This window comes from Macrobrachium nipponense, chromosome 28 (genome assembly GCF_015104395.2).
Source record: "Macrobrachium nipponense isolate FS-2020 chromosome 28, ASM1510439v2, whole genome shotgun sequence".
Lineage (NCBI taxonomy): Eukaryota > Metazoa > Arthropoda > Malacostraca > Decapoda > Palaemonidae > Macrobrachium > Macrobrachium nipponense.
The window spans coordinates 12961764-12978622 of record NC_087217.1 but is presented as its reverse complement, the minus strand read 5'-3'; the positions used below and the strand labels follow the sequence as shown (position 1 = coordinate 12978622).

The 16859-nt window shown below is 36.9% G+C and overlaps 1 long non-coding RNA gene across 2 annotated transcripts; it reads left to right on the top strand.

Annotated features, from left to right (window-relative positions):
- Positions 1-231: 231 nt before the first annotated feature.
- LOC135201430 (uncharacterized) lies at positions 232-13000 on the top strand. 2 transcript variants are annotated; one of them, XR_010311530.1, is made up of 5 exons: positions 232-288; positions 6916-7007; positions 10076-12530; positions 12752-12774; positions 12890-13000. It is a non-coding gene; the product is annotated as an uncharacterized LOC135201430 (long non-coding RNA). The 2 variants fall into 2 exon arrangements; XR_010311529.1 differs by having other exon boundaries at positions 12752-12832; positions 12890-12994.
- The last annotated feature ends 3859 nt before the right edge of the window (positions 13001-16859 follow it).

Below are 16859 nucleotides of genomic sequence, written 5' to 3'. Positions count from 1 at the left end.
TGACAGATTTCCTTTGAAAATCGTATTTGGGATAAATATCTTAAATATTCTTTTGCCAGTTCACGGAAACTCGGAAAGTGAAATCAGTGACGAAGAGAATTATAATAGATAAAGCTACTTGGTCATCATGGATGGTAAAGAACCTACATGTAAGGGTAAGTATCACTTCCTGGTTAAATATTCCTTATTTTTTCCTGAAGTTAACTTCTAGAGGGATTTTAAACTGTTGACAGGTGATATTTAGCCGTCGTCGTCGTGTTTCCTGGTAATAATAGTGACTAACATTAGGTGCTGAAGTTTTGATTGTATTTCATAGTGCTTCGGGGAGTGTTGGAAACTGCTAATGTCACCGTTAGTTTTTATTTTCTTTTAAATCTTTGCAGTAGCAAGTGTGTGTGTGTGTGGAGGCAGATGAATGTTCAAGTATGTAAAGTTCTGATCGTAGGGGTCAATTCCTAGAGCTCTTTGCTTTGGTTTTACCTAAGGTTCATATGTTTTCTTATTTTGAAAAATACTGGTTTAATTGCCAGAATGTAAAGCTTTCTACAGTGCTTTAGCGTTCCGCATAAAGTATTGAGCTAGTCTGCAGCCATTTTAGTTAAATTTTCTAAATATAATTAAGCACTAGATTATACTACGGCTTGATTTGTTGATAAATCTTAGTGTAGTATGTATATCTTGGATTTAAGCTCTAGTGTGTATGTAAATTTTTATGGCGGTACATTGGTTCAGGTCAGGGACTTCTAGTTTAGCCCGATTTACTTTATCAGTTTATAACATTTTGTGTGGATAACTTGACAAATTTATGCCGATTTACTCGATTAGTTTGACATTTTGTGGTTAACTTTTAGCTTAAGCTAGCTTACTCGAGATTAGTTTATAACATTTTGTTTCGGTAACTTATAGCTTAGACCAGTTTACTTGAGTTTAGTTTGTAGCATTTTGTGTGGGTAATTTTTAGTTTAGACCTGCTTACTTGAGATTAGTTTATAATGTCTAACTTTTAGTTTAGGCAGGTTTACTTTACATGCTTATAAAGTTTTGTATGGTTAATTTAGTTTAGGCTTGTGTACTTGAAATCATTTTATGGTATTTTGTGGTTAACTTTATTAAGACCAGTTTACTTTAAATTCGTTTACATTTTGTGTGGAGTAAGTTAATTTGATCAAGGTATGCTGGCCTCAACCCTTTGTTCACAAGCGTTGCTTTAAGGTGTGGTAGGAATGCTAGTTTGAGGCTTGGTGGGGACTCCAGGGCTATCAAGCAAAACAGATACATTAGTCCACTGTGTGTATCGTATATTGGCTACATTTTTATTTTTTGGGGCGAAATAGGGAAGAATTACCCATGCACAAATTTACTCTACGTATGTTTTTTTTAAGGCGTTCATGGTCAAGGCTGAAACTACTGTATGGTTGTTTGTAGCACTGTTTTTGATGTACGTGAGGTCAGTTGAAATGAGAACGTATAAGTAAATCTTAGGGCGATAGTAGAAACTGAAGAATTCCCCCCCTCTATTTTTTTTCATAGCTTTTGAGACTGGGTTACTATTGGTTTGAAAGCTGAATTAACCCCTCTTCACATTAGTAATCTTGTGGCTTTAGTAAAGCTGGGTAAATCGCTCTGTTATGAATGTTTTGAATCCGGAAATTCTCAAACGTCAGCGGCCTTGGTAGTTTTCCGGCCCCGCATCCCCCCAGCAACCCCCCCTCCCCCAGCCCCCGTAGATCCTACTGCGTGTTTCGTATGGTTCAATCAGCAATTTTAATGCTTAAAAAAGTCAGAATTTTTATCTAAAATACTGTCTTGTCAAGTAGCTTAGTGTTTTGAGGCTACAAATTTCTATACTCAAAAGCACTTTCGAAGTTCTGCTTGGCTAAAGCCTTAAACCAGCTGTATTGATGTCATTAATTTATAGTGTAATGCGCAACATTTTTTTAGTAATTTGGAAAAACTGTTCGCCATTACAAATTTTATTCAGTGCAACTCAATGAATGAGAGGCTAATCTTATCCCGACGTGCTTTACGTATGACAATCTTGTATTTTTTTCTAATATTTAATTATATACTAGTTGCAGTGGCCCAATTTGATTGTTTTAACTGCCAATATTTGAAATTTATAGTTAGTAACCCTTCCAACACCGACGCAAATTTGTTTTAACTTATGGCACGATGTAGTTAGCAATTAAGAGCTGGATTACTATTTTTTCAGTGGTTCGACACAAGTATACTTGGAATTACTTTTCTTTCCATTAAAATTTGAATTTTCATTTAGTTTACTTATCATTGATATTGGCAAGAACATAATTTGGTTAATTTTGATCCCTGATGTAGTTTTTGTAGAAATAAAATTTGTCAGCCTCCAATAACTTGCTTAGAAAGTGGTAATTAAGATAGTACTTTTTTTTTTCTTTTTACAGTTCACATTTAACAAAGGTTGAGCAACAATGAAATGTAAATGATTGGCTGTTGTATTTGGCCTCATATTTTGCTAGTAAGTGGAAGAAAATTTGCTATTACTGATAATATACCACTGTATTAATCTTTGGTTCAAAAACTCTATTTAAATCCTCTACTACAGGAACTCGAGGGTGGGCCATGCTGTTAGCTATGACAATAAAAATATGTAACTTAGTCATAGTAATCATAAGGATGCTATTTCCAAAGGATCTATGCAAGATAAACCAACTGAACACGAAAGACCACTTTAAACAGCAAATTGCCAGTGACAGCAAAAGCCATCGGCACACTCAACACCCATAAATACTTGAGATTTTCAACATATGGTTTACCTACTGCAGAATGAGTCGTGACTTGAGCATGAATTCAATAATTCCATTAACTTAATGAATTATGCTCAGCAGAGGGTAATCAAATGTGGAGTTTTGTTCTATAAGAACGAAGTTAAAGCAGGATCATAGGGAGCTATGTTAGTCATCCAGAGTAATGCAAGCGTTCTTGTCAACGTGTGATAGTCATCCTTGTCAGGATGTGATGGGGGTTCCCTCCCTCTGTCTGACCTTGATTAAACATCCTTTCAAAGTACAGCAGTTTAACTTCAGTATTTAGTTCTTGTTTGAATGTTAGAAGTTAGCTAAGGCATGTAGTTAATATAGCCCGTAACATTAAGATTTTTATATTTAAAAGTAAATTTGGGATATTTTGTGAACAAAAGGAAGCTTCTATTTGTAGGATTAGGGCAGGTTAAACTAAGTTTAAAATTGTTTTAGTAACTCGAATGTTCGTTATAGTTTGTGCTCTTATCTGATGGACCGGAAAATTAGTTAGTGGACAGTGAGACTTGATCTCACGGGTAAAGGTGACTATACTGTTTTTTCATAAGTCCATCCGCCTGTGGTGTTTTTGTATGGTAACACTGCGTCCCGGCCTTTAGATAGTTACATTCAGCTTACATTCAACGATTATAATATCCTATTTCGAATATTAACGGTGTAATTCGCATACAGTAAATTATTAACACTTTTCATTTGCAAATGTACACCCAGATATACTTTTATTTACCTAAACCTTACACAGCGTAACTATCTAAAGCCCGGAACGCAGTGTTACCATACAAAAACACCACAGGCGGATGGATAGATGAAAAAAAAACAAGAGTATAGTTTTGCTAGATCTGTGACAATCAAAACTGCAGACCTAGTTGCATCCCCCCCACCCCCCACCCCCCACTTGCATTTTTTTGTTACTGACAAAAAAGGCAGGTATGTTTCTTCCCATGGGTGGTTGAATGAGTAAGCAATGTACCATCATTTGGGGAAAGCTTTTAGACCGGTTTTTGAAGTCTTGTGAACTTGAGTCAGTGGGAAACTTGAGCACAACTTGGAGAACTGCTTTTGTAGTAGACAATATTTCATAAAATTTAGAAACTTAATGATTACAAGTTCAAAATAACATAGGAAATAATGTGGCCATAGCAAAGTCTAGTGGGTAAACTTGACCTCTGTAATTAGCCAGCATGTTTGGAACACTTTAATGTGCAAAAGTTAGCCTTTGTTTACCTCTGTTGAGAACTTTGCATAATCAGAGTGCACTTGAATACCTTTAAAAAATTGAATCTTGGTTTTACAAACTATTTCCTGATTTTTACCTTGAGTAACCTTCAACGTAAGTTTGTTGAAGGACTTATAAATGGAGTCCTTGTCCAACAAAAACCTTGTTTTGGTGGTCTGCGTGTCAAAAGGAATTTGCACAGAAAGATTAAGATTTGTGAACTTAGTGAAATAGTTTTTTTAAGCCATATTAACCATTCCCTAAACTGTTCAAATACAGGCATTTAAATATTAAAGGTTAATTATGTATGAATATAAACTGGCTTTTAAGATTTAAAATCAAAGTGCTGGAGCTTGGATGTTTTTATAAGTTTACTCTTAAGAGGTGTGAAGTGGGGTTGGATGTTAGTTTTTTTTTTTATAAACTAGTTTAAAGAAATTTTTAAAGAATTTTTATTTGGGTACTAACTACCTTGGTGGATCTAAATACAATAAAGGCCATAATAATTAAAATTGTGCTGCTGGTAGTACTTAGTACTATTGATAGGCTCTGATGGTTTGAATATTCTAACTAATTTATAATTTCAGGAAAATTGCTACTTCACCAGAATGAAATCTTCATTGACCTCGAGGTTTTCGTCGGGAGGTGCGCTAGTCCAATGAATCAAGGTATAGTCAAAATGTAAACTTGTAGAAAGTAGTGGCTGAATGCTTAAAACTTGATTCTCGATATTCATTAGGTCTGTGTTTTATATATTTGGAGTAATCTGGCGGCAACTGTTGCAGGTTTGTTCCAAGGGGATAAATTCATGAAAAGTAAGTTCTGATAAATTCATGAAAAGCAAGTTCTGTTAAGTCATATGATGTCAGATGTAACTTTGAAAGAGGTTTTTGTGAATTTTGTGAAATTACCATGTGCATTGCTCATGTGGAGGGATAGTTATCTAAAATAGCTAGATTAGTTATGGAATATAAATATAAATAACTTTTTATACTTAATCTTTATTCCTCGCATTAATCTGGTTAGGTTGTAAAGTTGTTTCTATTCTTTATGGCATTAGTGACAATCTAATTACCTGTATAAACTAGAACTTTTTCCCTTAGCCTGGTCTGTCTACATTAGTAGTAGGTTAGTTGCTGCAGCGCCAAGTAAACTGTAGAATTTGCGAGGATAACTCTGGTTTTACACAAGGTGAGATATTAGTTTTCGTAGTAAACTTAAAGATTGGCAGTAGGATATATAGTAGTTTAAAGTAATCCGGGATTAGGGCATCTCCAGCCCGTTTCAACCTTGTGCAATTCTAGAAGTTTGTCGAAAATTGCAGGTTGTATTTGTCTCTGATATACGTAATTGGTAGCATCAACGTTAAGATACAGTAAGTTTAGGTATGCTTTATTTCATGATTATTTTAGTTTTGAAATGTATACTAATTAGGTCTCAATACTAAATTCCAGTTTCAAGTTAGTGAACTTAATTACTGAATTACTTATTAGGCAAGTTTACTTCCCTTACAAAATTAAGTAGACCATTGTAATCTTTATTTAGTATAGGTTTAGTTGTAAATATCTATCCAAACCATAGTTTAATTATCTGTAATCTTTGTTAATTATCTGTAATCTTTGTGCAAGTGATGCAAGATTTGGTCTGACAGTATTATTTCCATCTTTAGATTCGCGAATGTTTTTTGGACTGGAAGTTTCCTCGTGAATTTAGCAGATTTTTTGAAGAATGGTTGCATCATCATAGGACAGTTTAAAATTTTAGGTTTTCTCATTTTAGCAGCATAGTTTTTAGTATACCGGAAATTTCAAGGTAAATAAGTAGTGGTTTGAAGCTGTACCACTATTTGGATGAGTGCACATGATGCTCCAGAAATTTAACCTTTTATCTTTTGTGCTTTAAACTTTAAAGCCTGCATAGTTAACACCATTTAAACATTTTCAAATACTGTTCCACTGAAACTGATTCTAGAAAGCTTAATGTGCGTAATGGATGAACAGGATAAGGTACCAAATGTCATTTGCTGAATATATAGTGCAGTGCTACTTGTCAATACTAGCTGAATTGTATGTTTTCTGGTTAAGGGTCAAAAGTTTCAGCCCTAGAGAACTAGTCTCTTCCTCTAGAAAATATTTCCCTAGCGAACAATTTTCTTACCGGTGTAGAGAACTTTTTCAAAAATTTTCTAGGGCCGTAAGTACTGATCAGAAAACATGAAATGGAAGTTATTTTCCTAGTGTATATTGTATTGTACCAATCCCAACTACTAATATTGATAGTTGCAGTAAAGTTACTCTTCAGCTGACCAATGCTTAAAGTGAACAGTATCTGTACATTTAAACAGATGGACTGATTAGCCTTATGTTAAATTAGGTTGCGTGTGGGGAAGTGTTTAACTGAACCAGTATTTTAAGGTAACCCACCTTTTGTCCGCCAGATGCATTTGATATATCGATGCGTGAATATATAATTACTTCTAAGTGGATCGAATCTTTGAGCTACCGTCTTGTGAAATTAATTTAGTATGAGACGGGCTTTAGATGTGAAGGTCCAATTTGATCATACTTTGAGTAGTGTTTTCATGCCTTTTCCATGGAATGTTAGTAAATTTTATATAGCCTGCACTTTAATCATAGCACTTTTTTTTAATAAACGTTCAAGTGTTTTTACACAGAATTTACTTCTGATAATTAGGTGTTAGTATACCTGTTTTGGTAGTTGTCTTTCGTGCATAGGCGTTAGTACAAATTTGGTTTTAACAGGCTCCAAATTAAAGTGATTAAAACTGCATTTAGCGTAAACATTAGCAATTTTTGTCCAACTGAACGCAAACTATATTTATAAAAAATTTTTTTGGAATTTATTAGGTCAAGTAACATTTCGCTGACAAAAGTATTTTTTCAGGTTTCTTTTCCATATGAAATGAAGAGTGAATTCCTGATAGTGATAGCCATTGCTGCTGAAATGGTCTGAGACATCCCAGCTGCTTTGCATAGGTACTTGACCTGCTTGGATATTTGCTTTTCAGGTCATACGAATTGCTTTGGGTAATCGTCTTAAAGTCAGATAAGTAATGTCTGTTTATCCTTCCTTAGTGTGGTGGTTTGGTTGAATTTTGGCTAATATGGAGTTACACCTTCACTGTCTATAGTGGTGTGGGATAAAAAGGGGTGAGAATAATTGCTCCTGAACTGTTCGTTCAGGGGGTGGGGGGTGGACAATTTTCTATAACTGTAAAATTTAGTGACTGATGCTTCGAGTGGCATTCTGCGCCTTCCCTTCTATTTCAGTTAGAAGATAAGGGTAAGCTTAACGTACGTATCAGTATGCAAAGTGTTTAGTTGAACCAATTGCAGTTGTCATTAGCACAATCGTTAAGGTTAATAATGAACTGGTAATATGACAAAACACCACTAAATTGAACTGTTAATTTGGCACAACTATCACTTAGGTTATCGAAGTATACAAACATAAAGGCAGAATAATAAAGCAACGCTGAAGTTTAAAAATAGTAATTGAAGATTATTTGGCAGTTTTACAGAGTATTTACTAGCGCATTATCAAACTTCATAAAGGTGGAAACACTTTACATGTAACTTATAAAATTTAAAAGGGTTAGAACGAGAATGCAATAAATTCTTGTTTGAATGGCTTTGAATCTTTCCCATTTCCTACATTAAGGGGTCGGTTGCCATATGCGTTTTCTCCACCGCCTTCTATCAAAGGCGGCATCCTCCAACGAACATCTTTTCATATCTAACTTTAATCTCTCCATCTAATTCTCTCCCACCTCCGCATTCTCATCTGTTCTCTCAGACTTTACTTTTCTTCTTGGAGCCCATGTGTCCGATCCATACAGAGTTTCTACCACATCAAAAATTCTCTCTCCACAGTAACTGACTTAGATCTGATTATTCAACTGGAGTTTACTAGCTTCTAAAGATTTGGTTGTGAAATTCTCTCGTTTTTTGGTGTTAATCTAAATTTATAAGAAGGGAATTTGGATGCGTAAAGTAATTTTACCAGTGAGTAAAGTGTGGTTGCATAGTTTCTTGTAAAATTTAAGCCAGAAAATAGTTTGGATACTGTTTAAGGCTGGTCGAGCGGTTTCATTTTACAAGCTAGTCTGATTAGTACCATACCTTTGAAGTCAAATTTTCGAAGATTGATAGTCTTGGACACAACGCTGCTTTCATGGTAAATTTTCTCTGAAGGCTATTAGTATGTTTTTCCATTTGATTGCTCAGATCTATTATAGCAAAACTGTAAAAACTACTGGCAACAAAATATATAGCTTTGTTCCCTAGTCTTGGATGATTGTTTTCAACGGAATGAAATTAACTTGCATTGGTATTAACGAAAGCAGTTTCATGCTTGAAAGAATTTAGGGATATAGTCTAGTTTAGACTGTAGAGTTCTGAAGTACAAATTGCTCCAAATTGGCATGTAACTTGACGTTTCCATAAGCTCCAGAAGCTGAAACATGATACTATCCCTAGATCTTAAATAGATTGATTTACTGGGCCGATCTTTACACAGGCATAATGATTAGTATGTATTTTTTTGTGGATCTTAAAGGTTTGAATATAGTAAAACTATAGATATGGTAGTTGTGCATCACTTTCTTCAGTCCCTGTTGTCCTCTCCTCCTCACCACTGTCTTCAGCACTGACTGACAATTGTTACAGTGGCCTAGTTCTCAGTTTGACAGCCTCATAAAAGTAAATTAATTTCTGCTAAAGAAACGGTAAACTATCTGTTCAGGTATACACTGAAATTTGTGCACATTTAATTTTCTAACAATGTAGCACTATGGATGGTAACTTCTAGAATCTTGGAAAAAAAAATTTATTTGAAGTTTGAGTAGCGGTTAAATTAGGTTTCTTTTAATTGCTGTTTGACTAAATGCTGGTACTGTGCAATAGGGGTAAGTGATGCATGCAACCCTTTGACCTGCTACTTATGACCATTTCCTGTTTTTTACATGTAATTTAATACCCTTTAGTAAGTACAGGTAGAGGTTACTGAAACTTTATTAAGTTTGGCATGGTGAAGGGGTGCTTAAAGCCCCGTCCACACAGTCGAACTTTGCCTGACAGACTTTGTTCGACGTGACGTCAGAAGCAGAGAAACTGTGTACAAGGTTCAGACTTTTCTACGCTTATGATGTCACATCGAACAGTCTCCTGGGCAAAGTTCGACCTTGTGGACGAGGCTTGAGGTCTTACAGGTTAGTGTCAACTGATATCAATATATATTTTTTCTGATTACAGCTTGGCTGATTTTCTGGTCTCGGCTGCTTTACTTGGTCAAGTCATATATCAATACTGTTGCTACTCAAGTTTTGAGTTCTACAATATAAAGTTAACCTGCTTGCATATTAGTATTAATTTATTTCCGATTGGTATAAAAGGAAACAAAGTACTTAAGGTTTTTGTTTGTATGGTGTTTTTACGTTGCATGGAACCAGTGATTCAGCAACGGGACCAACGGCTTCACGTAACTACCTAACCACGTCGAGAGTGAACTATCACCAGAAATTTTATCAGATTGAAGTATCTACTGGCATGTAAAGCTTTATAAAGACTGTACAATGGCTTCAACATTCACTTGATTGGCACCTTTGGGGTTAAGCCCATACTTTTTTGTATGTAATTCTCTAATGTCAGTTTTGCTGTCCAACCTCTAAAATTACTGTGTAACTTGCATTTTCTCAGTTCCACCTTAAAAAATTCCTAGACTTCAATCTTAAATCTTGTTGCAAACCACTAACTCCACACCCTTCCATTATTGTCATTAGCGTTTGTAACTTGGAAGTGCTCCAGTGCTTTTTTTTTTTTTTTCTCCATTGGTGAATATGAAATTTGTAATGTAAACGACACTATTGTTGGAATGCTACATAATACCATGCTTGTTATAAAGCATACCACATACTACCAATCAAAATTTAGTTTATACAACTGGGACTATTTGGAGTAAATATATAATTTATTTGGTAAGAAAGGGACAACGAACAATTTTTTTTATATTCTGGGTAAAATTACTAATTTTGTATTTTCCACAGCTAACAAGCCTGGTGGTGTCTCAACATAAGGATGCATTTTGAGTTGACGTCCACTGCGGCAATGTCTTCTTGCATTCCGGTCTCGACTGCCATGAGTTTCCAGATCTAGAACTCTCTCCACATCTTTCCCTAGAGCTACAATTCCTGCAAAATCTTGCCTGTCAATAGTGTACTCAAATCATCATTTAGACTCGACCTCTGCTCACGTTAGATTAGAGCAGATACAGTCGACTTAGTTTTCAGAGGTGCAGACTTTTCATGAAGAGGAAATGTCACAGCTCTGTCTGTCTGGCTTCACCCATCAGACTTAGGAGAATGAGGGACTGCTCCTTGGAAGAGAATTCATAGGATCAGATTCCTCTCAATCTTTCATTTACATACATGGTTTTCCTGATCAGCCCATGTTTTAAATGTTTAAGTATCACATCCCCTCATCTCTGGTAGGCCTATACAGCCATATTTCCTACTAGAAAGACCTTAATGGTTTCATCTTCCCGCAATCGTCCTGTACAAGTTCGTAGGAAAGATAGGGCAAGATAAGGCCCCTATCATTTAGTCCTGTTTGGAGTACTCTTCTAAAAATCTGCTCTTACCCTCTGGGTCTCTTTGTTCCAGTCTCAACTGCCACGACAATTTCCAAATCTCTCGCCCCACACCTGTGCCTAGAGCTATGGCTCTTGTGATATCTTGTCTGTCAATAGTGTACTACGATCAGCAACTTCTCCCGTTCCATTTTTACTCTCTCTCATCTGAGCATGGACATGTCAAAGAAATGTTGTCAAAAGCCTTCATCTTTGTCTGTATGCACACTCTTCTCCCATCAGACAGAGTATTAGGACTTCAACATTGCTCCTTGGATGAGAATTTTATAGGATAATCTCTAATCCTACAAATCTTACACGTACATGATTTTGACATTGAAGTAAAAAGGCCTAACCAGCCACATTTCCTTCAAGAACAACTTTAGTGGTTGCATTTCCCCCGCATCATCCTGTTAAAATTCCCAGGAAATATCAAGGCTCTTTATCATGATAAAGTAGTGTGTGAAGAAATCTTCTAAAATCAGCTCCTATCCTCTGTCATGTTCCAGTCTAGACTGCCATGCCAGTTTCCAGATATAGCTCTTCCCACATTTTTGCCTAGACATATGATTCCTGTGTCATCTTGTCTGTCAACAGTATACTCTGATCAGCATTCTGGGTTGACCCACAGTGGTGACTTTTGCTCAACCTTCAGACTTTGAGTAGATACAGACATCTTTTTCTGAGGGAGGTACAGATATGTTGTGGAGAGGAAATGTCACAGGCCTCCATCTCTATCTTCACCTTCTTCTGCCTCGCCTTCTCTCATACAGGAGATTAGAGACTTCTTTGCTGCTCCTTGGATAAGAATTCATAGGACCATCTTAGAATCCTCCTCTTTATCATTGGTCTTGTTATCTTCCTCAATCATCAGGCTATGTAAGTTCTACTTTTGCTCAGTGTTTCTGGTGTTGAAGTATTACGTCCAGTCACCTCTCTGCCTATAGTACGCCTATCCAGCCAGATTTCCTCCTATCAAGCCCTTGTGTAGAGAACTAGTCTAAAAATCAGCTCCTACCCTCTGCGCCACCAAGCAGTTCTCCCTTGCACATGGACATGTACATGCACCTGGTACAAGAACAGGTTTTGGTAAATGTACAAGTTGTTTATTCATGATAACCTGTGTATATTCAAAACACAACATAACTATTAAAATTTGCCATTTAAAATAGTTGAAGCTTCAGTATGGATGGCTCTTTGTGAACTCTCAGCCTTTAAAAAAATGTTGCTGGGACTGTGTATTCAGTAGCTGTGTGTGCTTTGCTTAATTTAACAATTTCATACACTGAACCTTGAACAAAATTAGCTTGTGCACCTTGTGAATGAGAAGTTCATTAATCATAATTACTACTATTAACTTTTGTTTCCATAATTTCTCCTTAAAGTATCGTGAAATCAAACTGAAGAATTTACCTGGGCTACACGTTAAACAATATCCATTTGAGCTAACTGTTGAGCTTAAAAGTTTCTACCAGCCATTTGAAATAACGTGATGTTCAGCTAATTCTTCCTAGTGCAGCTGCAAATACATATATGGATGGACTGCAAGAAAAGGTTTTACTTAATAGACTGCAGAAAATGGGAGACCTTCCTCACGAGATTTCAATAAACACTGAATACTCTCTTCACTAATGAATCCAACATCTGATAAGATCAGCCTGTAGAAAGAAAAGGCATTACACAATTATTACACTAACTATATTGTGGCAATACGTAATCATCTGAAAACTAGTATTTTTCACATGAACTCAATCACATTACTGAAGAATCCCTAATTTGTCTTCAGCTCTGTTATTAAGTCCAGTAGCATTGTCAGGTGGAAACCACTGCTAGTAGCAACTACAGTTCTCAATGTCAATATAAAAGAGCAGGGGGTGCTGAGGAGCAGGAGGGAACATATCAGGGAACATGGACTATCGTACTGGAGAGCAGCAGGAGGGACCTAATCGTACTGAAAGAAGCGGAGGGACCATAATCGTAACTGAAGAGAGGCATGAAGGGAACCATAAATCGTACTGAAGAGAGCAGGATGGGACCATAATAGTACTGGGAAGAGCGGAGGAGGGACCAATAATCGTACTGAAGAGAGCAGGAGGGACCATAATCGTACTGAAGAGAGCAGGAGGGACCATAATCGTACTGAAGAAGAGGAGGGACCATAATCGTACTGAAGAGAGCAGGAGGGACCATAACGTACGAAGAGAGCAGGAAGGGACCCTAATCGTACTGAAAGGCAGGAGGGACCATAATCGTACTGAAGAGAGCAGGAGGGACCATAATCGTACTGAAGAGAGCAGGAGGGACCATAATCGTACTGAAGAGAGCAGGAGGGACCATAATCGTCGACTGGGACGAGCGCAGGAGGGAACCATAATCGTACTGAAGAGAGCAGGAGGGACCATAATCGTACTGAAGTGAGCAGGAGGGACCATAATCGTACTGATGAGCAGGGGGACCATAATCGGGGTACTGAAGTGGGAAAGCAGGCGGGAACCCATAAATGACTTGGAAGGGTGAGATCAGGAGGGAAACATAATCCTGTACTGAAGTGAGCAGGAGGGACCATAATCGTAACTGAAGTTGGGAGCGGAGGGAACCAATAATAACAGGAGGGCCAAGACGGAAGCAACCGAGTGTCAGTATATGACTGTTGAATGAAACGAGACTGGTCATTTGGTCAGAAACATTGTTGTTGGATGAAACTCATCCATCATAAATTTGAGAACTCCATGCACTGACAGTAAGGACAATTTTCAGCGTTCAGGTGGTTTAAATCTACAAATCGGATAAAGCTAAGTCAGATAATATAGTTGTCAATGCATTATAGTATAATATCCCAAGGTATTAGGCTCACCTACTAACTACTGCTGAAATCATCATTGTGACGTGAATGAACACGAGTGATGAAGAAAGGATAATTGAAGATAATAACAATGACATTGCCCTAAACCCTACACCAATAACCTCCAGAAAATAATTTTCTTGCACCTAGACTTAATACCTGACATGGCATAAACCATTTTTACATGTTTAACCAAAGGTCACACCACAAAACTGTCTGAAGGGACATCATAGAAACACGAAATGCAGAAACCTCTGTTTCAGTGAATGTTACTTTCCTGATGTAGCCTCTGCAATGGGAGCTAATTAATTAGCCCACAGACTGACACATCTATAACTAATGAAGTCACCACATCCCGCAACCAGCAATACCTCCTCTTTAACTAAAGTGGCAAAGGAAGGAGTTCTCATGATCATCTGCAGGCAAGGGAACTTTCTGACCTGCAGATAAGGGCATTCACCGCCTCCAAAACACAATGTGATAACGTAACCATAGCAACCAAACTCAGGACCAAGCCTCCAGGGTACTCCCAAAGGTCAAACAATTGCTTAGATACTTCGCACTAATCAAATTTTTTCATATCAAAATCAGCAAGGAAAATTAATGCTTCAAGCACACAGCCGAACTACATACAACTCAAAGGAACTTTCTTTCATAATTAAAATCCTTCATACTGTATCATGCATTAAACTATGAAAGAGTGATGGGTGCATCCATGGTTTAACTAATTATAAACATTCACTTTTTCAATGTCTCAAGAGAAAACCAGGTTATGAACCTTTAAGACCAGTGCAACCCCATGACCTCACTTAATAGTGGGCCCCACAATCTTTTCAACTCCTTGCAAGACTGCCCAGTTTTATTACCTGTAAGGGTATATCAGTCACTAGGTAAAACTATACAAATGTTTGTGGTTTGAAATTAAAGTAAATGGTTAAAGTTTTAAGAATAAAAATCAACAAAACTGGCAAAAAATTGCGTTATTGTGTCTCCTTTTAACACGTCTCTCGTTCATTCTCATATTTCATGTAAAAATCATCCAATTCTATTATCTTCAATACTCAACACCTAATACTAAACTTTGAAGTAGGCCATTAATATCTGACTTGAACCAAGCCAAGACCCAGAAACCATTTTATTTTGTTCCTTAAGAATAGAAATTCTAAAATGTCAACAGCTGTTTACCATTACTTAGTTAAATCTTTCATTGCTGTCACCAACCACCACCTCAGTACTCTACATTGCTCCCTCGTCCTACTTTCTTCCATCTTCAGTATTCCATAAAAGGGGTTTCACACTGTCAAACATGTTCATGTTTGAGAGTATGTTTGAACGTGTGAAAGGGGTAAACATGTTGGACCAACGTGTTTGAAGGAGTTTGAAGGATGTCTGATCTGGTCTACCTTCTGTGGGTGGAGCTTGCTGGTTAGTGTTAAAAGTCTGAACAAGCATCAGTCTCCAAAGGACAAACTTATTCAATTCTCAAGGTGGTAACATCTTTAAGCAGCTCCTTCACTGACAATGAGACTTGACTATTTCCAAGTAAATTTACAACATGAGTGATGTGCGCGCCGTTGAAGACAAAAGAAATTATGGTTGACTTCACAGAAACATAAAGGTGGTCCAGCCCCCAGATGATGATGGACCTTCATGTACTAATACTCCCACCCCGAAACCGAGCTGCAGCAACACAAGTAAATCGGACAACATTTTAAACTTGGTAGCTCGAAATTTAGAGAAATTATCTGAGACAGGATAATCCCAACGAGACTTGGGAAATACGTTGGCCAAAGACTGGATACCATAGACATGACAACAGCTAGCTTTGCTAGAAAACTGATAAGTGATGAGCTTTTTGAAGCAGAGAATGGGAAATTGACTGCCTCTTCTAAAATTACAAATGAACCATATCCTTTACATGGATCATTTGCAACACCAGTATCAGGGTCTTCTAGTTCTCATTGCAGTGATAATTAAAATAGTGACTCCAATATTTCTCACGATTTTAGCCTTGTAACAGCTGGATAAGTTAGAAATATGCTGGCAAACGAGTTTACTATCTATTTTTTTTACTTTTTATTGTTTTAGTTTTGCACATTACAACATGACTGTTGATTTTCAACAATAAAATGAACATTAAATTTTGAATATCATTACCCACCTTTAAACAGTCCTTTTTAAGAGCTTTGTAGATGGCATCACAAGTTTCTGGTATAATCATGGATAAGGTACTAGTTCCGATGAGAGCAGAATATCTCATATCTGTCAAGAGATCTGCCAGTTGCTAAAAAAAAAATATTGCGCTCAGCCGTTCATGAGGGCTGATGGATTTCCTCATCACTGTCTTTGAGTAATGAATGGACTGACCAAATTCAAAAGCTCTAAATATGTCGTCTCATCCAGGGGCATATAATTACGCCAATCTGGCTGGAATTTCAGCTCTTTTATAATGTTAGTATGAGAAATCTGGTACCTTTTTATTAATAACCAGTCCTTTGTCCATGTTGACAGATTCTTTTTCTTTTCCTTGAGTGGAATCACTAAACCAATTGCCAGCACCTCGTTTTGGGTAAAGCCCCGTCCACACGACGGGCAAATGCCCGGCAGGCGCACTGATTTGCCCGGAATTCTCTCGCTTTGAAACAGTGTTACCAGATCAAACAGCCCAAACAGCCCAATTAACATTTGCTTCAATGTCTGGTAATGAAAAAATGATCAGGAATATAATCAAGAGTTCACGCAACCATTAGCAACTGTTTGTAATCTGGTTTTACTTCTTACACTTCATGTACAAGCTTCTACCTAAAGGAAAGCGAGAGAGAGAGAGAGATATATATAACCTTCCCTTCAGTTAGCAAAATCCTAGTCCTATCATATATTCCAGTGGAAAATATACTAAAAGATAACAAAAGCAGAGTTACCAGCAAACTTGCATCCCTGAACGTGTCAAAATCGTTTGTCATGTCACTCAATATTTCTACATTACGTAACATCGAAAAATGTAAACACATTGATGGCTTCTGGATTCCATGTCAATAATTATTCCATAAGAAGGGTTACATTAAGTCCCCTGACCTTATACATGTGAACAATTAGTACACATACATACGTAGACAGAAAAACACACATGCATACATACATGTGTGTGCAAAACATACACATAGGCATATAAGTTGTTTATCATTAAGTAACGGAATTATCCGGATTTCATTATTTTCCAGTTTTGTCAAGTTACAAGTATATAGCTTCTCTGCTTGTTCATTGGATGATTTACATTAACAGACATTACTATACGCATTTTCCATACAACATCCTAATTAATGACTACATTTACTATATTTCGTCAATCCCAACCAAGATT